Source organism: Nicotiana tabacum, chromosome 10, assembly GCF_000715075.1.
Source record: "Nicotiana tabacum cultivar K326 chromosome 10, ASM71507v2, whole genome shotgun sequence".
Taxonomy (NCBI): domain Eukaryota; kingdom Viridiplantae; phylum Streptophyta; class Magnoliopsida; order Solanales; family Solanaceae; genus Nicotiana; species Nicotiana tabacum.
The window spans coordinates 60,393,666-60,410,215 of record NC_134089.1 but is presented as its reverse complement, the minus strand read 5'-3'; the positions used below and the strand labels follow the sequence as shown (position 1 = coordinate 60,410,215).

The window sequence follows — 16,550 nt, the reverse complement described above, 5'->3', positions numbered from 1 at the left end:
TCATAATGAAATGGGGAATATCACTAACAATATTTACGAAGAGAATTTTATCCAGAGAATTCAATATGCAGGACAAATATTTATATATGACGGATTGATGCGAAGAAGTGCCGGAGGTTCTATATATTGTCTAAACATATGGTTAATGTTGAGTATTCACAAATGTAAGTTTGAAAGTCCATCCACATAAGGATACAGTCAGCTATCATAGAACAAGACTGCCCACCAGCACTGAGGTTAAGGGAACCGTTAAGTTGTCAACAAGTTGGGTGCTTATAGGATGGGATTCTACCAGTGCTGCAGCAAGCGACACAAACAAGAAGCCGAAAACCATGTGGGAGCTCTCCTGAATATAGCCAAACAAGGAGAAATAGTGCAAGTATCTGTAGCAAAACATGTAAACAAGTTGCAGCGGTTAAGCAGCACGATAACAAGGAAGCTTCAATTACCCAATGGATGCTAAGAAACCAGCAGCCGCCATCGCAATACTACCAGCAAATGATTTGTTTTTATTGTACGGGAGTTTCTGTTTTCCAAACCACCTGCCAACAATGTCAGCTATATCTTTTTTATTATTTATTATTAAGACCTTGCCAGATAATCAGGAAGGGCGCCTAACCCTCCCAACTTAGTAAGTTGAACAGTTAGGATTTGGGAGAGAGACAGAGTAGAATTATGTTGCCTCAGCATTGCATACCATCACCAGCACAAAGGTTGCAAATTAGTCCAATTGCAATAGGAGAATATCTCCAATATACAGCACAAGCCAAAGTGATTGCAAAGGCATAGTACAACGGTCCCTTGAGAAGCTCCCTAATGTACCAGACATGCCAACCACACTATAAGTTGCCAATTAATTTGCTTAACAAAGAAGAAAAGGTAATAGACGGACAAAAAAAGTAATTCTTAGCTTAATTAGTACCACAAACAAGTGAAGGAAAATGGTGATTGCCAGGCAATTACGCTTAGCCTCTAGTGCCATATTTGGCACTGTTGCATGTTTTCAGAAATTTTTCTTCCCCATCGTTTAGTTATGATGTAAGAGATGGTAGACTTTTAAGCATAAATATTGTCAACATGTTCAGTTTGCACTGTTCAAGGTGGACACTGCAAAATGAAAGGCCATAACAAGGAAAACTATTACTATATCCAGCTGACTACAAGGGCAGGAAGAAACAAAGTGCTAACAGTGTACATTATGGTGTTGGTTCTTCATATGTTGGTGGTGGTGCACATAACATTGGCAATGGATCTCATGGCAGTGCTATATTTCATGGTGGTAGATCTTATGAGCAGACATATGCACACCAAGCTTCAAATTTTGGCCAGTTGCATGTATGGGATGTTCATGTTGACAAAGGAACTACTGAAAATATACATGTACCTTTGACTTTTACTCCAAACCAATACAACCTAATCCTTAGGATACTTAACAAGGACAAAGTGCCAGAGGTCTTTGCAAGTGTGGCAGGTATTCTTTGTTGTTCCTATAAGATAACTAGTGGAGTAACAAACATGATTGGATAGTTGACACATGTGCAACCAATCATATGGTGTCCAAGTCTGAGATGTTGTCAAAAATTTTGTAAGCAGGAAGGTTCATTTACCATATGGGAACAAGATCCCTATAGCTCGTACTGGTTGTTGTAGGTTGGCCCAAGAGAATATATCTAATGTGTTGTGTGTACTATATGTTGCGACCAAAACACTCACGCAAGTGTTCGCGATCGACAAGTAATATAATAGTAAGTAGAGTATCGTTCCCACGAGGAATTGTGATCAACTTCTCGACTGATGAAGACTCAAACAATTATCAATTCAAGCTAAATTATCACAAAATATATAAAGAACCAATTTACAATTTACTTAGTAATTAAACAATAATTCAATACAAAATTACTACACCAATTACACAATATTTTAATAACAATTTTGGTAAAGATATTCCAGGGTCATGGACTTGCTAGAGATCATGCTACTATTTTAGCTTAAGATTGATTTATTGAATTATCCGGGTTATTGATTATAGGGTTAATATATTCATAAGAATCTTTCGAGTTCTTATGCATCTATTCAAGTTAAACTAATAACTATATGTCTATGGTATTAATATTAGCAAGAATGCATTTACAACTCCTATTTTTCAACCAAACAAGGCAATTAAGTATATGTCTATCTTAATTGCAAATCTTTCACCCGATGCCCAGGATCCGGATCTTGCTCTATTTGATTCTATATGCAATCAAGAATTTTCTTTTTCAAGTTTAACTCAAGATTCGTAAATAATATTTCACTGTTAGCTACGCAGTAAAATAATTAAAAGCAGAATCAAATAAACAACTCATAACGATAGATTCAAGATCTTCAATCTAAGCTTCAAACAACAAGATCATCTAACATCCATGACCCAAGAATACTAGAGTATTTAGCTACTCATAATCATACAAAAATCAACAATAAAAGTTTTAAACATAATATTAACAATCAACAAGAAGAAAGTTTGAAAGAATTCTTTAAATCCTTCTCCAAGATGTTGTTCTTCTTCTCCTCCCTTAGCTCCAAGATGAAACTCCTCCTTCACTTTCTCTCTCAAGGATGAATAGTGTTTTTGCACTTACTCCCCTCAAAAATCTGATCTTGTCCATAATGGAGTTCTTGCTTTATGTAAGTTGAGTGGGATTTAAGAAAGAATTCCGATTTTACCCCTAAACAAAGTCTTCTCCGGATAAGACCCGCGCGAAGTTTCAAAGTTAGCGCGATAGTTTGCGCGCTTCAGTAGCTTCCAGGCAGAAACCTTTGCGAACTATTGCGCGAAGTTTCAAACTTCGCGCGATAGTTCGCGCTTCAGTAGCTCGATTTTTGTGATTTTTTTCCGTCTCGTCCTTGAACACACTCGACTCCTAGGGGTTATTCTTGCTCATAAATTATTCCAATCTCCTCTTGAAAGCATCATTAGGCTTCTCATCCTGCAAGGTATACATATTTTGAGTAGAGCCTGTTTTTCCATCAATTATCCATAATATGACATTGGAATATAATCAAGCAGAAGCATAAACAATAGCTAAATCACCCAAATTTCGCCTATTATCAATACCCCACACTTAATTCATTGCTAGTCCTTGAGCAATCAACTAGAGAATTCTTTACTCAACTCTTTCCCTTAACGCCTTACACCTAGAACAATGTACATGTATTACGCTTAGTAGTGAACAATCCTGGCCTCAAAGTCGACTCTCAAGTGCCATGCAATATTCACACTTCCTCAAAGTACTCTAGATAGAAGTCAAGACTTGCTTTTCTGTCACGAATCATATGCCCTCACAATTATATCAACAAAAACTGAGTTCAATCCATCATATTCAATTCATATGCCCGCATATATCAAGGAAATCACTCAATCTCACAAAAGAAGTCACATGCATGCAGTTGGTACCATAAGCTTGCCCTTAATGTAAATCTCTACTAATGTAGGATAGCTCGATCCAAAATCAATTAGGACTTTTTCATGGTTGTAATGTGGGCTAAGGGACGGGTAGGATGTATTTAGGAATAGTGATTCAACCCCTAAGCACTTTAACACATCACACGAGCAATTTTCAGCATAAATTCTTCAACCCACTTTTCATTTATACACAATATCATCCCAAAAATACGCTCTTCTTCTTTAAGCACTCTATTAATTCATTCCCACTAGCTAGAGCAAAACACAATATAATTTTTCTTGTCACTCAATTTCTGCTAGTGATGTATAATCGTTTACAACATAAGTGCCCCTTTCATCCTTCTATTGGTTCCACTCAAAAGCCACCCCACACTTATTTCCTTCTTACTTCTTTTAGCTCTCCTCTCATAATTAACGTTCTTTAAGAGGTAAAAGGATCAAGACAATGTCAATTAAGAACAAAAGGGTATAGACTTGTAATGCGGTTTCCAAACAACAGTCTAAAGGCTCAAAAGGGTTAACTAGGGATAAATTTTATTTGTGATAAGCAATTAAGCTAAAAAAAGTCAAAGAAAGCTTAACATCATTTTTCAAACCAAGCATCACCTCAAATTTCGCTTCAACTCACATACCGGGCAAGTTCTAGACACAAGTACAATACATGGACTACACAAATACTCACCACACATGGAATATGACTCATTCCAGATCAGATCATCAAGACACTCCATTACGAGCATTCAATTCAGTACAAACATACAAATTAAGGCACTTTCAGTGAGATTCAACAATTAAGACTAAGCGCGTTACACTCTAGGGTCTATTGTGTTCAGGTGTGTCAATGCTATGGGTTCATTTTTCTATAGCTTATAACTCCTTATTTTAGTCTACCTATAAAAAAATAAAAACAGAAATTAAAAACTACATATGCCCGGTTCAAGATAAACCCTTGGAAAAGAACTGCGGCTTAAAGAAAAACCAAGGGGGATTTGTTATACTTACCTAAAAATAAAAAAAAATAAAAATGATTTTGTCATTTTATTTAGACTCAGTTCCCTCAAGAAAATTCGTCTAAAAGATCTGTCGTAGGGAAAAGTCTAATTTTTTTTTTAAAAAAAAAAATTATATGTTTAAGAACAATTACTCCAACAATACTACAATTACTAACAATACTAAATCACCAAAATATTTTTCAAAGAAAAGTGAAATAATCACGCAATACCAAAATATTATATATTGTACCACACCACCAAAACATTCCAATAACCCAAAACAATTTAAACAACTTAAAAAGTAGTAATTATTACTAATAATTACTACCATCCTTTCCACCCCACACTTAAAGCGAGACATGTCCCCATGTCTTTCATTATAAACAAGAGATGAAGCAGAAGTACTTCCCTGAGGATTCACTCTTGATCGGACACAGTTTCGGAATTCACGTTGCACGCACGCCCCAAAGCTCGCAGCCAACCCATGAACTTCTTTTCTGACTTGACTTGTCGGTCAGCTATTTTGTCCACACGAGTAGTCAAATCATGCATAGAAGTGCGTATATCAGCCACCTCTTGTTCCAATGTGGTGGATCGGGATACTCTGGCACTTCTTGAAGAGGATGCTACGCGTGATAGTGCTGCAGCTGATCTTCTGGGTGCTTGAGCCAGTACTTCTCCCTCCACATCCATATGCTCTTCCTCCTCCGAAGCGTTCGAACCACTTTCATTCTCTCTACTTATCTCTGCTGCTGGAGCTGCCTCCATGGTGTTCGGGCCAGGTCTTATCTTGTGGCTTTTTCTTACCAGCCCATCCACACGAATGTTTTCAGGCACCTGCACATTCCTGCAAAGTCTAGTCACCAAAGAAGGGAAAAAGAAACCATACTGGCATTGGGGACATCTGATGAACATCTCGTCATGTATCACTTTGACCATATCGAAGGGAAGGCCCTTTATGAAACACCAAATCAACGCAGCCCGGGATCCATTCACCTCTGTAGTATTTGTGGAGTGAATAAGTCGATTGTTGATCACATACAACCAGCACTTCGCCTCTTGAGTTAAGATGGCTGAATGGAACTTCTCTCCAAATTCTAGCCATTCTACCGTTTTCCCTGGTTCACAAATTTCATCAAAGAAGCGCTCCCACTTGGCATCGGTTGGATGATGCCCATATTCATAGAAGTCCGAGTTCTCAGGCAGAGGTCCGGGCAGTTGATAAGCTGCGCGTATCGCCTCAATGGAGGCATCTACCTCCTTCTGGCGCACTGTGACCACCTGGTGGACGTGCTCGGGTAGATTGGCATAGAATTCTCGTACCACCATTTCATTAGCCTCCCCTGGCTCGTCAATGAAAGCTTGTAACCCCCGCTCCATCAACTCATTGAACATGTGGGGGCATCGTTCCTTGACCTTGTTGATGTTGATGCCCCTTTCAGCAATTGCCTTCTTAACCGCCTTTGCTATAAAACGGTTATGAGCCTCAAGGGAGACAAATTTGGTGCTGTCATAAGAGCGCGCTGGAGCAGCCCTTTGGCGGCTTGATGATGGACCTGTGGCTTGGTGTTTTTTCGTTGGTGCCATAATACCTGCAAAACGTGGACATATTAACTCAGCCCAACAAAACAATTATGACTTGCTGCGGTTACTCAGACTTCACACGCAAAATTGGTCTTAACTACATAATCATGCTCATTGAGGCTTTTCCACAAACACCTTATGGGCAGTAGGTTCTCACAACTTTTTTTCTAATGGTCTTGCAACAATGGCTTCCCACAAAAGTTCCTTCATCACCCAATTCAAGTACTACGCACCCCACATTTACAACAAACTAACCCCACAATATATTTTACCATGTTTGAAACCCAAATAACAAGATACAACTATATTAATAGCTTACATTCAACAAGAAACTTAAAATCTGAAAATAGCCAAAGGAAATCATAAAACTAAAGAAAACTAAAACTAGTGTTCATACCTTGTTAGAATTCGTGAGGTGGGGTGAAGCTGCTAATGATTTTAGTGAAGAAACCCTAAGTATTTTGAGATATGAGATGAGTGCTTGAAGAGATGATTGTGTTTTGGGGGTTTTGGGTTTGGTTTTAATGGAAGGGGAAGGGGTATTATCTATTTATCTCACTAAAATAAAAGAAACAACAAAATAAAACAAACACAAAACAGAAAATAAAACACCTGAAAGTTCAAGTCTTATAATATCGTCCAGGCGCGTGAAGTTTCGCGCGAACTATATAGTTCGCGCGATACTTCGCGCGTTTTAGCGCTCTCAGGCAGAATGGTGCGTGAACTATCGCGCGAACTATATAGTTCACGCGATACTTCGCGCGTTTGGATACCCCCATTTTTTTTTTAACCCATAGCATCTGCCCTTGTTCACCTGCATTTATTAGTACATAAAAAAAATTATATATTCACAAATACCACAATCGTTGGGTTGCCTCCCAACCAGCGCCCTGTTTTACGTCGCGGTACGACGCCATATTGCATTATACATCAATTAAATCTACTGAGGTTTTGTGACGTTGAATGTCACCACCCCAATAATGTTTAATTCGTTGCCCATTTACCAAAAAAGTACCACTTGAATTTGTGTCTCGTAATTCAACTGTTCCATGAGGAGTCACGCTTACTATAACGAAAGGGCCTGCACAACGAGACTTAAGCTTTCCTGGAAAAAGCTTTAACCTTGAATTAAACAGAAGAACTTCTTGACCCGGCACAAACTCACGATGTTGGATGTGCTTATCATGCCACCTATTGGTTCTTTCTTTATATAACTTGGCATTTTCATAAGCATGCAACCAAAACTCATCAAGTTCATTGAGTTGTAGCAGTCTTTTTTCACCAGCTAAGTCCATATCCATATTTAGCTTTTTGATTGCCCAATAAGCTTTGTGTTCTAGCTCAACAGGCAAATGACATGCCTTTCCATAAACCAACCTGTATGGAGAAGTACCTATTGGAGTCTTGTATGCAGTTTGGTAAGCCCACAATGCATCTTCTAACTTACCGGACCAGTCCTTCCTATTTGCGCTCACAGTTTTCTCCAAAATCTGTTTTACCTCCCTGTTTGACACTTCAACTTGACCACTCGTTTGAGGATGATATGCAGTAGCAACCTTGTGTCTCACACCATATTTTGCTAGGACATTTTTCAACAATTTGTTGCAAAAGTGTGTTCCTCCATCACTTATCAACACTCTTGGAGTTCCAAAGCGTGTGAAAATGTGCTTCTTTACGAAACTTACCACTACCTTCGCATCATTAGTAGGAAGAGCAATGGCCTCAACCCACTTAGACACATAATCAACTGCAACCAAAATATATTTGTGCCCATTAGAATATGGAAATAGTCCCATGAAATCTATTCCCCAGACGTCAAAGAGTTCTACTGCCAAAATATTTTGTAAAGGCATCTCGTGCTTCTTCATGATCGTTCCGGTTCTTTGGCACCTGTCACAATTTTTAACAAAAGCATGTGCATCTTTAAATAATTTTGGCCAGTAAAAACCTGATTGTAAAACCTTTTGTGCAGTTCTGTCTCCCCCATGATGACCTCCATAAAGAGAAGAATGACAGTCATGCAATATTGCATTCATCTCCTCCTCAGGGACACATCTTCTTACCAATTGATCTGCGCATTGCTTGTATAGAAAAGGCTCGTCCCACATGTAGAATCTCACATCATGTAAGAACCTTCTTCTATGGTCAGCTGTGAATTCTGGTGGAGTCACTCCACTTGCAATGAAATTCACATAATCAACATACCACGGGGCTTCATTCGAAGTGATGGCTAGCAAATGTTCATCAGGGAATGTTTCTTTGATTAATTCTCCTTCAGTGACATGACCTCTATTTTCCAGCCTGTATAAATGATCTGCAACCTGATTCTCTATTCCCTTTCGATCTCGAATCTCCAAGTCAAATTCCTGCAAAAGAAGAACCCATCGAATTAACCTTGGCTTGACATCTTTCTTTGCAAATAAATACCTTATAACGGAGTGATCTGTGTAAACTATGACTTTTGTCCCCACTAGATAGGATCTAAACTTATCAAATGCCCATACTACTGCGAGCAACTCTTTTTCAGTAACAGTGTAATTCATTTGAGATGAATTAAGAGTTCTATTCGCATAGTGAATCGAGCAAAATATTTTCTCTTTCCGCTGCCCCAGAACAGCTCCAATGGCTATATCACTTGCGTCACACATCAATTCAAATGGAAGTTTCTAATCTGGAGAAATGATAATCGGTGCAGTAACCAATCGTCGTTTCAGCTCATCAAATGCTTTCAGACAAGCATCATCAAACTTAAAAGATGTATCTTTCTCAAGAAGCCTACACAAAGGAGAAGAGATTTTTGAAAAATCCTTGATGAAACGACGGTAAAAACCCGCATGGCCTAAGAAACTGTGAATGCCTCTAACTGATGTTGGTGGAGGTAATTTTTTAATTGCTTCCACCTTTGCTTTATCCACCTGCAATCCATTCTTGGACACTTTATGCCCTAAGACTATGCCTTCTCGTACCATGAAATGGCATTTTTCTCAATTTAGTACCAAATTTGTTTCTTCGCACCTAGGAAGGACTTTATCAAGATTCATTAAACATTCATCAAAAGAACATCCAAATACAAAAAAATCATCCATGAATACTTCCACAAATCTTTCAACCATATCAGTGAAAATAGCCATCATACACCTTTGAAAAGTCGCAGGTGCATTGCAAAGACCAAATGGCATTCTTTTAAATGCATATGTCCCATAGGGACATGTAAATGTGGTCTTTTCTTGATCTTCTGGGGCTATAACAATTTGGTTATATCCAGAGTAGCCATCTAAAAAACAGTAGTATTCCTGCCCGACTAACCTATCGAGCATTTGGTCAATGAAGGGAAGGGGAAAATGGTCTTTTCGGGTGACATTATTCAATTTTCTATAATCTATACAAATCCTCCACCCAGTAACAGTTCTAATGGGAATCAAATCATTATTTTCATTTGTTACTACAGTCATTCCTCCTTTTTTTGGAACACATTGGACTGGACTTACCCATTTGCTATCAAATATTGGAAATACAATACCTGCATCAAGCCATTTGATCACTTCTTTTCTTACCACCTCTTTCATGTTCGGATTTAGGCGGCGTTGTTGTTCTATGCTTGGCTTGTGCCCTTCCTCCATAAGAATTTTATGCATGCAAAAAGCTGGACTAATACCTCTTATGTCGGACATTGTCCACCCAATTGCTCTTTTATGCTCACGAAGTACTCTTAACAATTTCTCCTCCTACAATTCAGACAAGTCAGCAGAAATAATAACAGGTAACATTTCAGAACTACCCAAATAAGCATAATGAAGATGAGAAGGTAAAGGCTTTAATTCCAATTTGGGAGCTTCTTCAACTGAGGGCTTCAGATGAGGACCATCTGGCCTGTTCAAAGGTTCAAAGGGATTAAAACCTTTTATATATTCACATGTTGCATGCAAAGTATGTTTCATCTCCTCAACCTCATCATTAATCTCCAAACTTTCAATCAACAAAATTGCTTTTTCTAAAGAATCCTGCAAATATACACTTGAGGTGACAAGTTGTTCATCAATATCCATAACAGATATCATAGATAATTCTTCATACTGCCGCGGAAGTTGAATTGCTTTATATACATTGAAAACAGCTTCCTCGTTGTCAACTCTCATGATCATTTTTCCTTCTCTTACTTTAATTATAGCATCACCTGTAGCCAAGAGAGGTCTTCCCAGTATAATAGGAACTTTTTCATCGACCTGAAAATCCAAGATAATGAAATCAGCCGTGAAAATAAATTTCCCAATTTTCAGTAGTACATCCTCTATCACCCCCTCCGGGTAAGCTATGGACCTGTCTGCTAGTTGCAACATCACAGTGGTGGGTTTTGGAGCTCCCAAACCCAATTGTTTGTACAAAGACAATCGCATCAAATTTATGCTTGCTCCCAAATCACAAAGTGCATGGCCTACATCAACATTGCCTATTCTCACAGGGATAGTAAAGCTGCCAGGGTCCTTTAGCTTTTGAGGAAGCTTATTTTGGACCTTTGAAGTGCACTCATCAGTAAGTGCAATTGTTTCAAATTCAATCAGTCTCCTCTTGTTAGCCACAATGTCTTTTATGTATTTGGCATATTTTGGAATATCACGAATTGCATCTACCAACGGAATATTCAATTGAATCTGACTCAACATAGAGAGGAATTTGTTGAACATGCGATCGTCATTCTTTTTCTGCAACCTTTGTGGAAATGGTGGTGGTGGTCTTGGAATGTTTACAGGTGCTGGAATTGTATCATCTTTCTTTTCCTCTTGTGTTGCTTTGGGAATCAATTCACCCTCAGGTACAAGCTTGTCTTTTCTCTTCTTTGAAACTTCTTCTAATTCCCTTCCCGTTCTAAGTGTAATTGCACTCACTTGAGGATTTTTTTCTGTATCACCTGGAAGAGCCCCTACAGGTCTAGTGTTTTGATTTGCAGCCAGTTGTCCCATTTGCCTTTCAAGACTTCTGAAGTCCGTTCTGAGTTGCTGATTGTCTTGCAACAATTTTTTCAACAAATCATTTGTACTTTCTTCTGCCTGCTGGGGTGGCCTTTGTTGTTGATTAAAATTTCCTTGGGGTCTATATTGATTCTGATTTGATTGATTTCCGCCCCAAGAGAAATTAGGATGATTCCTACAATTTGCATTGTAAGTGTTCCCATATTGTGCCTGTTGGTTCATCGGCCCTCTGCTTTGTTGCCCAACATAGTAAATAGATTCAGGATTCACGGGGCACATGTCACTGGTGTGATTATCGCCACACATTTCACAGCAAACTGACATTTGTTGAACCTGCTGCATTGGTTGTGATGGTCCCATTGTCATTCTGGTCATTTGATTTGCCAACTTTGCTAAATCTGCTCTCATGGCGGAAATGTCATCCAGTTCAAGTAACCCTGCTTTCTGTTTCATTGCTCTTCTTGGTTCTCCTTCACCTTGCCAATTATGATCATTAGCAGTAAAGTTATTTAGCAGAAGTTGTATTTCACTGTATGATTTTGCCATGCAACTACCTCCACAAGCTGAATCAAGATTCATTTTGGAAGTTTCGTCTAATCCATCAACAAAATTATGGCCCAATACTTCATTAGTTTGACAATGATGAGGACAATCCCGAAGTAGTTTCTTGTATCTTTCCCAAGCTTGGCAAAAAGTTTCACCATCCCGTTGTTGAAACCCAAGAATCTGACTCCGCAAAAACTTTGTCTTTTTGGTGGGGAAAACTTGATTAGGAATTTCTTTGCTAAATCATCCCAATTGTGGATTGAATTAGCTGGCTCTTTTTGCAACCATTCTCTAGCATCCCCCAATAATGAAAAGGGAAATAAGGTCAGCCTAACATAATCCTTGGAAACATTTGGATAATTGTAAGTATCCGTTATTTCCAAAAAATTTTGAATGTGCCTTTGTGTGTCTTCATGAGATAGACCAACATATTGCCCAGTGGACTGTATCAGCTGCACCATGTACTATTTAAGCTCAAAGTGACCGGTGATTTCAGGCTTCACAATGGCCTGAGTCATATTAGCAAGGTTTGGCCTTGCTGCTTCTATCACCGCACGTTCTTGATTACCTGCCATCACTGTTGGTTGTGGTTGAACTTGAATGTCCAACTCTCTTTCTGTTTTGTTTCTAGCTTCCCACTCCTTCCTTGTTCTATGAATTGTTCGTTCAATTTCAGGATCAAAAGGGAAGAGGTTGTTTGCGCTTCTACTCCTCCGCATTCAAGAGAAGAGCCTGCACAACACAAACAAAGTAGATGGAAAATTTAGGTTTTTATTAACAGCTAATAAAATCTTAAAACAATCAAGTAGCTAATTTTAATTCCCCGGCAACGGCGCCAAAAACTTATTGCGACCAAAACACTCACGCAAGTGTACGCGATCGACAAGTAATATAATAGTAAGTAGAGTATCGTTCCCACGAGGAATTGTGATCAACTTCTCGACTGATGAAGACTCAAACAATTATCAATTCAAGCTAAATTATCACAAAATATATAAAGAACCAATTTACAATTTACTTAGTAATTAAACAATAATTCAATACAAAATTACTACACCAATTACACAATATTTTAATAACAATTTTGGTAAAGATATTCCAGGGTCATGGACTTGCTAGAGATCATGCTACTATTTTAGCTTAAGATTGATTTATTGAATTATCCGGGTTATTGATTATAGGGTTAATATATTCATAAGAATCTTTCGAGTTCTTATGCATCTATTCAAGTTAAACTAATAACTATATGTCTATGGTATTAATATTAGCAAGAATGCATTTACAACTCCTATTTTTCAACCAAACAAGGCAATTAAGTATATGTCTATCTTAATTGCAAATCTTTCACCCGATGCCCAGGATCCGGATCTTGCTCTATTTGATTCTATATGCAATCAAGAATTTCCTTTTTCAAGTTTAACTCAAGATTTGTAAATAATATTTCACTGTTAGCTACGCAGTAAAATAATTAAAAGCAGAATCAAATAAACAACCCATAACGATAGATTCAAGATCTTCAATCTAAGCTTCAAACAACAAGATCATCTAACATCCATGACCCAAGAATACTAGAGTATTTAGCTACTCATAATCATACAAAAATCAACAATAAAAGTTTTAAACATAATATTAACAATCAACAAGAAGAAAGTTTGAAAGAATTCTTTAAATCCTTCTCCAAGATGTTGTTCTTCTTCTCCTCCCTTAGCTCCAAGATGAAACTCCTCCTTCACTTTCTCTCTCAAGGATGAATAGTATTTTTGCACTTACTCCCCTCAAAAATCTGATCTTGTCCATAATGGAGTTCTTGCTTTATGTAAGTTGAGTGGGATTTAAGAAAGAATTCCGATTTTACCCCTAAACAAAGTCTTCTCCGGATAAGACCCACGCGAACTATCGCGCGAAGTTTCAAAGTTAGCGCGATAGTTCGCGCGCTTCAGTAGCTTCCAGGCAGAAACCTTCGCGAACTATTGCGCGAAGTTTCAAACTTCGCGCGATAGTTCGCGCTTCAGTAGCTCGATTTTTGTGATTTTTTCCGTCTCGTCCTTGAACACACTCGACTTCTAGGGGTTATTCTTGCTCATAAATCATTCCAATCTCCTCTTGAAAGCATCATTAGGCTTCTCATCCTGCAAGGTATACATATTTTGAGTAGAGCCTGTTTTTTCCATCAATTATCCATAATATGACATTGGAATATAATCAAGCAGAAGCATAAACAATAGCTAAATCACCCAGATTTTGCTTATTATCACCATATTTTAGATATAATCTTCTCTCGCTGTCAAAATTGACTAAGGAGCTTAATTGGTGTATTGTATTCTTTCCTGATTTTTGCCTCATGCATGACCTTCACAATGGGAAGGGGAAGGGGACTGGTGAAATGTTGGATGGACTCTATTATTGGCCTTGGAAACGAAGGAATAAGGTGTCTCCATCAATAGTTTTAAGTGTCATGGGTGATGACAGGGACGGATGCACATTAATGCAAGCGGTGCCATCCGATACCACTTCGTCGGAAAAATTTATTATATATATATATATATATATATATATATATATATATATATATATATATATATATATATATATATATGTAATATTTTAAATTATCTACAAATGTTGAAATGACAAACGATTTGCGCGTGTTGGTCTAGTGGTTAAGTAACAAATTTTGAGTAGGTGGTAAGTGGTCCGAAACTCAACCCCTAAATGGATGTTTTTTAAAAAGCTAACTTCTATTTATTAACTGTGGGCGAAATGGCTTCCTGGCCACTCAAACTTGTAAGGCTTTTAAAAGCCGATACATAAACTTTTGTCTTTCCTATTTAAACACTCAAACTCCTGAAACCTATAACTAATAAACACAATTTGTCTTTGACCCTAGGCGCGTGTATTACACATTCACTAACGTATCCATCCAGTCAGCAAATGACCAATGAGACCGGTACACGTCAATGGCGCAAAATTAAACCCAACTGATTGGGGTCCCCCTCTTTTAATCAGTACACTGATAAACCCTCCCCCACTTTTTGTCTCTTTTCCTCTCTCTAACCATCCCTTCCCTCTTAAACCTAAGTTAAGCAATGGTTGATTAACCTGGTCATCTCCTTCCAAAATAATCTTAATCACTCCAAAATCAAACGATTGGGGTCCCCCCTCTTTTAATGAAAAGCTGATCGAGATTCGTCTGAGCTTTCGATTTCAGTCACGTTAGGTTAGTTTGTTTCTTTTGATGTTGTTTTCATCTTTGCCTTCTAATTTCTTGTGAAATAATGCGGGTAATGTTTGATGTGATTCAAATAATGTGAAAGCTATCTATGTCTGCATGCATAATTTTTCATCTGATATAGTGGAATCCATTTCGCCTTTTGGGATTTTATATTTGGGAAAACACTCGAATATTCACTCTTTTAGGTTTTTTTGTCTTTTTCATGACTGATCTAGCATTTGGGGTTAAACAATTAGGGCTTTTGCCTGCATGCACAAATTATGGGATTATATTAGGGTTTTCGGGAAAACAGTCGTATGTTCACTTTATTTTAGGAGTTTGTCTTTTTCATGAGTGATATGGCATCTAGGGTTAAAATATTAGGTCTTTTTTGAATATCAAAATATTCTTGTCACCCATTTTGTTAAAGTTTATGGCTTTTTAGGGTTAAAGTGTATTTGACTTGTCCCCCCTTTTTTATAGGTTTTAATGGCTGTCTATGTGAAATTACAGTTTCATCATCTAGGGTGGTTAATGGCTGACCCAATTATGAGGTATGTAAATAGTCAAACTTGGCCAGTTGTTCTTCAAGCTGACATTGATGAATTACATATAATTCAATTTCATGATTGGGCTAACGATATGAGGTACTTAACAATAGATAAATATGCATGTAAAATTAACCAAAAAGGAGAATTTAGATTTCTGAAATATGATGCTGATGTGTTAGCTTTCTGTCAAGACCTTAAGGATGGGGATTTTATTGATGTGTATATATGTCACACAATTAATACACCATGTATTGATTTGGACCTAGATGAAATGTTAAGTAGTGGTAGTTTAAATGTGGAACCCACTAATGTTCAGCCATTTGGCTTTAATGAAATGCCACATGGGCAAACAAGTGATATTAATGCTAGGGCAATACACTCACGTAACAATGATATAAATAGGGGTGATAACACTCATGGGAAGGGTAAAAAAGGGCTACTAAAAGTTCTTCTGAAACAGAAGAGTCTAGTGAAGATGAAGGTGACTTCTATACCTTTCATTTAGCAACTAATTCTGAGAGTGATGTTGAGGGTGATGTTGAATGTGATGCTAAGGGTGATGTTGAGGGTGATACTCAGGGTGATGAGATATGTACTGAGAGTGATAAAGATTATGAGGCTATTTCTGAAGATGATGATGATGATACAGATGAGTCATTATATGGTTCTGATGAGGATATTGTTGGAGAAACAAGTGATCTAGAACCTGAAGTTGTTGTTGCTAGACATGCTAAAGTGAATGCAAAGAGTGGTAAATTAAGATCTTCTGAAGTTAATACTGATGAGATACCTAGTGGACCTGTAGGTATAGACCCTGGTTTTGAAGACATGTATAAAGATAGGGGATCTAAATATGCTGGAAAGTTGGGAGGGGATGAGCAATATCTGGACAGTTCAGATCCAGGTAGTGAGGATACAGATGATGAAGTAGATGAAGAAGATGGGGTGAATAACCCTCAACCAAGAAGATACAGCAGTGTGGTATACTTTGATCCTGCTTGTAAGAAAATTTGTTTCCAGTTGGAAATGGTGTTTGAAAATGTGAAACAGTTCAGATCTTCTTTGCAAGATTATGCTGTACAAAGAAGAGTTCAAATTAAGTTGAGGCCTAATGAATAACATAGGGTTAGGGCAAAATGTGTGAACTCAACAAGATGTAGATGGCATATTTTGGGAAGTTTGGAGGGACACACAAGGAAATTCATTGTCAAGAGCTACTATCTTGTTCATAAGTGTTTTAGAGCAACCAGAAACAAG

The 16,550-nt window shown here is 37.8% G+C and overlaps 1 long non-coding RNA gene across 1 annotated transcript; it reads right to left on the bottom strand.

Annotated features, from left to right (window-relative positions):
- Positions 1-203: 203 nt before the first annotated feature.
- Positions 204-896, bottom strand: LOC142164864 (uncharacterized). Its single transcript, XR_012695941.1, has 3 exons — positions 698-896; positions 450-564; positions 204-383 (listed from the first exon to the last, which is right to left on the bottom strand). It is a non-coding gene; the product is annotated as an uncharacterized LOC142164864 (long non-coding RNA).
- Between the last annotated feature and the right edge of the window lie 15,654 nt (positions 897-16,550).